This window comes from Hemibagrus wyckioides, linkage group LG06, assembly GCF_019097595.1.
Source record: "Hemibagrus wyckioides isolate EC202008001 linkage group LG06, SWU_Hwy_1.0, whole genome shotgun sequence".
Lineage (NCBI taxonomy): Eukaryota > Metazoa > Chordata > Actinopteri > Siluriformes > Bagridae > Hemibagrus > Hemibagrus wyckioides.
In genome coordinates, this window is record NC_080715.1 from 28,131,596 (window position 1) to 28,141,841 (window position 10,246).

General features: G+C 38.5%; 1 long non-coding RNA gene across 1 annotated transcript; it reads left to right on the forward strand.

The window, feature by feature from the left end:
• The first annotated feature begins 1,245 nt into the window (after window positions 1-1,245).
• On the forward strand, window positions 1,246-7,391 carry LOC131353854 (uncharacterized). The gene is made up of 3 exons (XR_009204677.1): window positions 1,246-1,348; window positions 2,803-2,937; window positions 3,451-7,391. It is a non-coding gene; the product is annotated as an uncharacterized LOC131353854 (long non-coding RNA).
• The last annotated feature ends 2,855 nt before the right edge of the window (window positions 7,392-10,246 follow it).

Sequence of the window (10,246 nt, forward strand, 5' to 3'; positions counted from 1 at the left end):
GAACTGCATCAGGGATTGGCTCTGAGTCCCTTCTTGTTTGCTATGGTGATGGACCAGTTGTCAGACGAGGTCAGACAGGAGTCTCCTTGGACAATAATGTTTGCAGATGACATTGTGATCTGTAGTGAGAGCAGGAAGCAGGTGGAGGAAATCCTGGAGAGGTGGAGGTTTGCGCTGGAGAGAAGAGGAATGAAAGTCAGTCGTAGTAAGACTGAGTACATGTGTGTGAATGACAGGGAGGGAAGTGGAACTGTAAGATTACAGGGTGAAAAGGTGAAGAAGGTACAGGAGTTTAAGTACTTGGGGTCAGTCCAGAGTAATGGATAGTGTGAAAGAGGTAAAGAAGCGAGTGCAGGCAGGTTGGAATGGGTGGAGAAAGGTGTTGGGAGTGCTGTGGGATAGAAAAATTTCAGCAAGAATCAAGGGGAAGGTGTACAAGACAGTGGTGAGACCAGCCATGCTGTATGGTTTAGAAACAGTGTCACTGAGGAAGAGACAGGAGTCAGAGCTGGAGGTAGCAGGGCTGAAGATGTTGAGGTTCTCTTTGGGAGTGACAAGGTTGGACAGGATTAGGAACGAGTACATCAGAGGGACAGCTCATGTTGGACGTTTGTAGGAGAAAAAGGGAGGCCAGATTAAAATGGCTTGGACATGTTCAGATACGGGAGAGTGAGTATATTGGTAGGAGAATATGGGACATGGAGCTGCCAGGAAGGAGGCAAAGAGGAAGGCCAAAGAGGAGGTATATGGATATAATAAATGAGGATATAACGCTAGTGGGTGCAAGTGTTGAGGATGCAGAAGATAGGGATAGGTGGAGAGAGATGATTCACTGTGGTGACCCCTGAAGGGAAAAGCCGAAAAAAGAAGAAAATTAATATTAATATTTTATGTTATTAAATTACATATTAAAATTACAATAGCATTAAAAGACCCAACAGATAAAAAAAATAAAATACAAAAAAATTGTTCATGTATAAATAATGAAATACCAGACTTTGTAGCATTGTGTAGTTATTGATATTGTTTCATGTTTCCAGATGCACCTACACTTTATTGTTGATGAATGGGCTAAATGGATAACACTGAAGAAATAAACGAGGAAAAGAACAAGTTACTGAAGCTTGTTGTTAAGAATAAAACAGTTGCATTAAAACCCTACAGGCTTCAGTTCAATGGGTGGCAGCATATTTCCCTGATGACTAGCACCAACTGGCACCACTTTGTCCTCACTGCACTCCCTCACACACACAGCCACATTCCTCTGTAAATGTGTGTGTGTGTATGTGTGTGTGTGTGTGTGTGTGTGGCAATCAACATTACTGGCAGAAAATACCAACGTCAACAGGTGAGGAGCTAAACAAGCTACTGCACATACAGGCTTAGTAATTGTTTACTGTGGTTCAGGGAGCAGGATGAGTGTGAAGCTGCATTTAAATGTTCTCAGGCTTAATTTTAAGTACCATAGCAGGAAAACAAACACGTAGGGGTCGACGTGGAAAGGAAACGCTGGACTGTGCTGATTCAGACTTGTGAAAACATCCCTTTTCATGTGAATTTTAGCGAAAGACTACGAGTAGGGCTAATTCCTGAGGTTGGATATTTTGCAGTGCTGTCAGGTTTCCTTTGTTCACTGTGAAAAATGATTGACATGAAACAGATACAGATCTAAACATAATGGAGGGGAATTTGCGTGTTTGTACAGTGAAACCACAAAATGAGCTGGTAAATAGATAAACCACAGAAACTCAGAAACTTGTGACGTGTTCGATAAAAACGTAAGCTAGTAGAAAAGCTTGAACTTACAGTTGCGCAAGTATACATTAGAACCAGTTCAGTCTTATATTTTAATCTAATTCCTGTGATTTTACACAGCCAGCATACAGCCAGCATATCACCAGAGTGTACGTATTTTTTCCATTATCATTGTTTTAAATTGCAGACTGTCCCTAAAAGTGATATTTTCACAAATCATAATAGAGATGAAGTTTAAGCATTGAAAAGAAGCATTAAAAAAAGTCTGCACAAAAATGATAAGGGAAAAAAATAGATTTCAAGACTTCATGCATTTAATGTTGTGTTTTTGTATCTGCCTTTCTTACTCACTGTGATCTTTTCAAACAGCCAAGACAAGCTTAGAAAGAGAGAGAGAGAGAGAGAGAGAGAGAGAGAGAGAGAGTATTTTTTGTTAAATATACGCAATTTTGGTCAAAACTGAGTAAATAAATATTTGTCTCACACAAGAAGAAGGTTTTAACAAGAAGATACAAGTCACTCTTCCTTAGTAGCTGCCTGGTCAGTGATTATGGTGATTTAAATAATGCTACTACTTTTACATTTTTCAAAATTAAACCAACTAAATTTGTTACAGAAATACAGAAGACAGGGATGAATATGGCGGCCGAAAAGTATAAAACAAAATAACAAATATGAAAACAAAATAAATTTGAAAAAGAAAATAACAAATCTGAAAAATAATTCAGAACATCCTTCCTCAAAGACAATTAAGACAAAGCGGAAAAGGTAGGTATAGTTACCTCTGATTGGACGAGACATCTGTCACTCAAGATATACAAGAAGTAGGAAATTGTGTATCTAACTTTATTTCTTGTACATGTGTACATTTCGATAGCGCAACTTTAAATCTAAAAACATAAACAAACATTTCCATTGGCAAGGTAGGAGAAAGTGGAATTAATTCAGCACTACTTTGAAGAAGGACGTTCATATGGTGTGATTTTGGATATACTGATAGCGTATCATGGCATAAAGATTTGTTTGCGATCTCTAAAAACACACCAGGAATGTTTGGAAGACAAAACTTTAAGAGCAGAGCTGTGTTCATACACACACCATTCCACTTTCTACTGCTGCAGCCTGCTGGACTTCCTGCACATCCTGCACATCCTGAATGACAGACGTCTCGTCCAATCAGAGGTAAGAATTCCATTCGCAAACTATACCTAGCTTTTCCGGTTTGTCTGAATTGTACTTGTGTTTTCGGATTTGTTATTTTGTTTTTGAATTTGTTATTTTGTTTTGCACTTCTCGGCTGAACAAAACTAACAATTATGTAAATGAAATTTAAAAAAAAAAAAAAATAATTAAAAATCGCTAGGCAAGACAAATCATGACCTCGAGTGAACTAGCTGAGGTTTAGGAACTGTCTAAGCTTATACTATGAATTTGTTTGTATTATATTAATTAATAAATTAATTAATTATATTGTGTTATTCCTACTTCTGTACTTTCCAAATGGTGGTGTGTTACATGTTATTTGAAACATTACAAAATGTAAAGTTTAGTCCATGCCAAAAAAAAAAAAAAATCTGATCTAAATGGATATTTGGAATGATATACAGATATAGATTTCTTATATAAAATAATAATAATAACTTTTCATCCAAACGCAACAAAAGTAAAACGACAGTTTTTTGTTTTGCTGACTAGTTACGTGCAAACAGCAGCCAGTGTGCAGGCCCTCAGGCACGAGTGCAAACAGCATATCACCTTCCTGACAGCCTTCAGTCACACCGACAGCCAGTGAATAGACTCCTGACAGAAGACAGAAGAGAAGTGCTCACTCCTGAGATGTATCTTAAGATTATGATCGATACATGGAAATATTATCAATTCCTTAAAAAATAGAGTAATTTTTTAAAAAAACAGGTGGAAAATTAATTTGAGATCTTAACATATATGTTTAAAAAACGGGCTTAGATTTCCCATACAGAGCTTTCAACTCTTTTTTTAGAGTATATGTGCTGAAGCTTGTTTTTATATTTTCGGAGGAAAAATTTAAAAGGAAAATATTTTTCTTGAATTATATAAACCAATTATAACATGTTTAACACAGAACGAGGCATCAGAGGAAACACCGGGACTTTCCTCATAGAGTTGAAAGCGGCGGGATGTTGTTCACATTTCTTTACTGTGAAAGCGCACTTTCTTACGCACAAATGGAAAACAATGTGTGCTTGCTCAAGTTAATTACTCGCATGATTGAAGTCATAAAGCAATCTAGCCTTTAAGCAACTCTGCATGTTTCCTCACTCTCTATGTCAACATGTCAGTATTAATTCCAGAGTGAAGACTAGCTAAAGCTAGCATAATTAGCACTATTGTCCTGTTCCTAAATTAATCTAGATGATAAACATCAAATTATTCAATCTTCTTTTCTTGTCTGGAAAGGATACAAAATCTACAACAGATGTAAATTCCTCATTCCAGTCAAGACACATCCTGATAAAACTTAAGATATTACAGCTTAGGATGATCAGATTCATGAGAACATGGTGGAAGACAACCTGGAAGACACCCAAAATAGTTTATTATAGGGATGTGCTAGCTTAGTGGTTAAGGAATTGGACTACTTGGAAGGTTGTGATTTCGGATCCTAGGTCCACCAAGGTGCAACCGCTTGGCCCTTGAGCAGAGCCCTTATATAACCCTCACCTCAGTTATATAAAAAAAAATCTGATAAAAATGTAAGTCTCTCTGGATGACTTCAATCCTAAATATCCCAACAAGATCGATCTGGAATAACCTGACAAGATCGATCCAGAAAATCCCAACAAGATCGATCTGGAATAACCTGACAAGATCGATCCAGAATATCCCAACAAGATCGATCTGGAATAACCTGACAAGATCAATCCAGAATATCCCAACAAGATCGATCTGGAATAACCTGACAAGCTCGATCCAGAATATCCCAACAAGATCGATCTGGAATAACCTGACAAGCTCGATCCAGAATATCCCAACAAGATCGATCCGGAATATCCCAGTAAGTTCGATCCAGAATATCATAACAAGTTTGATCCGGAATATCCTAGAAGTTTGATCTGGAATATTCTGACAAGATTGATCTGCAATATCCTGGCAAATTTGATCCAGAATATCCCGACAACTTTAATCCAGAATATCCAAACAACTTCAATTCAGTATATCCCAACAACTTCAATCCTTAATATCCTAAGAACTACAATCTAGAATATCCCAACAACTTCAATCCAGAATATCCCAACCACTTCTTTCTGGAATATCCCGACCACTTCATTCAGGAATATCCCAACAACTTCAATCCCGAATTTCCCGACAACTTCAGTTCAGAATATCCCGACAACTTCAATCCAGACTATCCCAACCATTTCATTCCGTAATATCCCGACAACTTCAATCCAGAATATTCTGAGCTCCTGCATGGAAAAGTGCAATGAATCATATCTCAATGTTCGATGGAATATGGTGTGAAGTGAACACGGTATGATGGGAATCATTATTATGACAGGTTAGAACTATTAAAATATATGTGTGAGTCACTTTAGATAGTTTTCTGCCTTTTAGGCTTGTAGAGGCAGGTGCAAAACCACATTACACAAAGTTCACTTGATTCGTAAGCATCGCTGTTTAACTAGCTTCACAAGTTCAACAGTTGTCCTTGTTTTTCCTCGTAAGTTCAAAAATATCACATGATACAAGTACTTTCTTCACTGAATTTGGTGCATAGTGATGATCTCAGTAGTGTGAGGTTTTCTATATAATTCACAATGAACCAGAATACTTATTTTATTTAGCTTAAATATTTATTCCTCCAAACCTTTCAATTCAATTCAATTCAGTTTTTTTATGAGTATAACACTTTTATCAACAGACATTGTCTCAAAGCAGCTTTACAGAAAAAGTTCAAGATTCATATTAGACTTATATTTAATTTTATTTGTGTCTATTCCTAATGAGCAAGCCTGAGGCAACTGTGGCAAAGAAAAACCCACTGAGATAAGAGGTAAGAGGAAGAAACCTTGAGAGGAACCAGACTCTAAAGGGAACCTCACCCTCAGTGGGGCTATAGAGTTTCCATTATGCCAATATGTGACACATTGGTGAGAGAGGTCAGAGAGAATGGTCAAACTGGCTCGAGGTGACTCTACGGTGGATTCTTTCCTCTGATTGGACGAGACATCTGTCTCTCAAGAAGTAGAAAAAGGAAGTAGGAAATTGAAGATTAAAGATTAGTTTGCGATCTCTAAAAATACAGCAGGTACTTTTGAAAGACAAAACTATTCCAGATTAAAGGATGTAAGCAATTGGTTATTGTGTTTTGCACTTCTTGACCACCATATGACTCAAACAACCACACTTTACATCAATGCTGAGCAGAAAAGCATCTCAGGATACACAATCTTGACGTGGAAGTGCAACAACAGCCAAAAATCATCCAAAAACAGAACGTGAGTCTACCACCTGTACAAACTCAGCAAAACTGAGATCCAGTTTGTTTTAACATTAAGTGAATCTCTTGACTTGTATTCTCATTATTCCGTTATAAATCATGGTGGTGGCTGCAGTAGTTAAAGTCATGATTATTATTTGGAGAATGTTCATGTCAGTGAGGGAATGGATCTCTGGAAGTCCATTGTCCACTTTGTTCATGTTCCTGTCCAGATATTTTATATACTTCAAGATTTCAGTTTTTCCCTGTTCTCCTAATTAAACAAAAGCACTGCACTGTGACAAAATCTGGACAGCATTAAATCCCTCTCCTGACCAGTGTGGTGACCAGTAAGCATAAAGCATCCAACCAGCAGTTTGTTAAACACTGTGTGTTTGCACACACTGTTGTTTTTAGCTGTCACACAGGTAGTGTGTGTGTATGATATAGAGTATAACAGGAAACAGGATATGTCTGAAATGCATTAAAAAGTGATCTATGGTCAACACTCATACAACTATGGCTGATTCTAAATAATCACGGAAGTTGACATAAAAAAAAAAAAAAATGCTGACCTCACTGAGACTGTACATTATCACAGCATTACACCAAGGTTTACTCCAGTTAAATCTTCCTGGAGCAGAGATATAAGTAACTTATTGTGTTATTAGGGGGAAAAAAGGCGTATCCCAGTGCCAGTATTGCTATGATTCACATTTAATTTAACCTTGACTCTGCAAAACCTGCTAAATGGTATGTGAGATGTAGAGAAAGAGAAGGAAACTCCTAGAATGATCGTACAACAGTTTGCACTTTATACAGTGATGAACTTGTTTTCCTCGTTCTCTAAACTTTATACGTGGTCAGGAGATGAAAAGTTTAAAGAGAAGGTTTTTAGAAAAGTTATATATTGACAGACATGCAGACAGACAGACCGACAGATGGACAGACAGAGAGACAGACAGACAGGCAGACAGAGAGACAGACAGAGAAACTGACAGACAGACAGAGAAAGACACATTAATATTCAAACATAATATTGAATTTCTTTAAATTAAATCTATAAGGCAATTTTGATTTCAGTCACTATATTAATATAATATCACACAATAATATCACTATATTAATATTTTACTGTATTTTTCTCTAGAGGCTAATAACATACTCTACCGATATGTGCTGCTATGTCCTTTTTATTATAATGATGATTTTCCTTCTTTTCTGTATAACCAGGATATGTTACAATCCATCAATCACCACGAGTTATTCCACTTATTTAGAGATGTAGCCATCCTGACACTCCAGTGACCATAGAAAGTGCATTACTTGCAGCTAACAAACGTCATTAATATGTAACGCTGCTGTTATTTGATGTAACTGAAAAAGACTTGTTATTATATTTGCAAAGCAGATGTAAATGTAGACCAGGCAGGTATCAGGTGATCAGGAAACAGACTAGACTAGACTAGGAGGTGATGATTCATCTTGTGCATAATGGTGCATAGAAACAAATTAGTGAATAAATTATGTGTATGAACTTTTCAACTCAAAGCATACAAAGAGCCTGAGAAAAAAAGAAAGAAAGAAACCTAGGGCTGGACTGCTAAAACATGGAATTAAAATCAGTTGTTAGCGTAATTAAATAAAAAAAGCAAAGTCGAATCCTGTGAAAAGCTTAGAGTTGTTGAATCATGTGACATTAGTATCATGAACTAGCTACCATAACATATGGTCAAAGTTACACTTATGTTTTTGGCAGATGCCCTGTTCCAGAGCAACTTACATTTATCTCATTTATAGAAATGAGCAACCGAGGGTTAAGGGCTTTGCTCAGGGGTCCAAGGATTCAAACTCACAACCTTCCGATCAGAATTCCAATGCCTTAACCCCTGAGCTGAATTTATTGACTGAAATTATGGTGATGAAACCAGATGATGAGGTTCATTTTCTAGTTCATCCCAAGACTGTAGGTTGAGGTCACGGCTCTGAGAAGAATCTTCCGTACCGACCTTCATGGAGCTCTGTGCTTTGTAAAGTTCCATTGTCATGCTGACACAGGTTTGAGCCTCTTAGTTCCAGTGAACGGAAAGTGTAAAGCCAGAGAGTACAAAGAAACAAGCAAAGAACTACATATGGTCAGATCTCCAAATGATTTTGGCCTAAGCTTTTTGAGTATGCATAAATATACAGATAAAACTATAGCTGTAGACTGAGGACCATTATTCTCCATGGTTCTTTTGTTTCCCATTCGTCCTGGATGATAGCTTGCTATCAGATTCAACCTAATAATAGAAGGTTTGTTGATCTGTTTGAAGAACTTGAACTCGTTTACCAACGCAAAATGAAACACTGAGCCTTAATGAGGTCACAAACTTCTACTCATTTGCTGTGGCGTCTTTTATGAAATCACAGCAGCAAAAACCAGGAGGGGGTAAATGCTTGTTGGCATGGATACATTCCATAAAAGGAAACACACACACACACACTCAAAATAGTATGATACTGTACAGTAGATACTGATACTCTTACACTATGGATGGAATAACCCATAATGCAATTTTTCCCCCCAGACTACTGATTTGGAGAGTTACATCCTCTCACACAGGAAGTACGTGCATGTCAAGCATCATTTGTTGTGTTGTGTTTAAGTGCAACTTTCAACAAAAGATGAAGCTCCAAGCCTCTAAAACACATCTCTGGTAATCCCTCCTTCAGCATGTCTTGCACCAGTCTTTACTCTTACTATATCCTCTATCCATTACTCTGTGTGTGTGTGTGTGTGTGTGTGGGTGTGTGTGTGTGTTTTGCCAGTGCATTGCTTTGCAGGTTCATATTTTAACGTGCAACATTAAAGATGAATGCACATGTCAGTTCAACCTCAGTGCACCCATGTAAACAATGAGGCTCCACTTTTTCATCGCACACTTCTCTCGCCTCTGTCTCTCCTCCTCCTCCTCCTCCTCAGAGTGTGACATCTTCTCCCCCTCCGAAAGCATAAAAAATAGACTTCGTTTTTGTCTCCTGAGACAGGGGGTCGGAAAATGACAGAGCTGTAACATTCGGTATAGTCGGATCGGTGATGAGGGTGCGTGTGTCTGTAAGAAAGGACCTCAAGGTCACCAGTGTTTTTTTTTTTTCTTAAAAAAAATGATTCAGGCTTTTATGGTTGCGGAGCCAAAGCCATCAGAGATTTATGACTTTTAATTAACATAAATGAATGTAGCTGCACCAAGTCGACTACCACTATACCCACCCCCAATCATTCCTTTCTTGGCACACATAAGATTGTCAGGTTGCCCCCGTGTGAGGAGACAGGGAGTGAGCCAAGAACAAGTGGAAGAGAACAGGAGGGAGAAACATTCCGAGGCCGCGAGTGGGTGTGCGAGCGAGTGATCGAAAGAATGATCGGGTGAGAGAGAGAGAGAGAGAGAGAGAGCACACATTCTGCACTTGTCTGCCAGATCTCACACAGATTATTATTATGGATTATTGTTATGTTCAGATTAATTACACATTCTGCAGCATAGGCAGTGCTCACAGCCCCATGTTCCCATACAGAGATGAAAGTGTGTGTGTGAAGTCGGGGCCCCTGTCTCAACACGTTCCAGAACACACACATGGCCCCAGGAATCTTTGTTATCTTATTACTGTGTCTGAAAGAGTCTGAAGGCTCCTCTCAGCCAGACGGGTGTCGTGCAGAGAGGGTTCTTCATTAGTTACGGAGCCAAATGCAGGCGCATGTCTCTCTCTCCATCCTCCCTTCATCACCCCTTCCCCTTCCCATCCCTTTGCTTGGCTCCGCCCACATTCTGTTGCCATGGTGGTTGCCATGCCGATGCCAACAGTGCCATCTGAAGGACTACCCTGCTGAGACCATTCAAGACTTCACTACGTCCTAAATGCTTCCCTTTTTCTCTCCTGTCTTTCTGTCGTCCTCTCCATCTGTCTCTATCTTGCTCTAACTTCGCTTTCTGTTTTTCATGTTTTTTCCCCCCGTTCTGTCTATCCTTCACTCTGTCTTATTCTGATGTT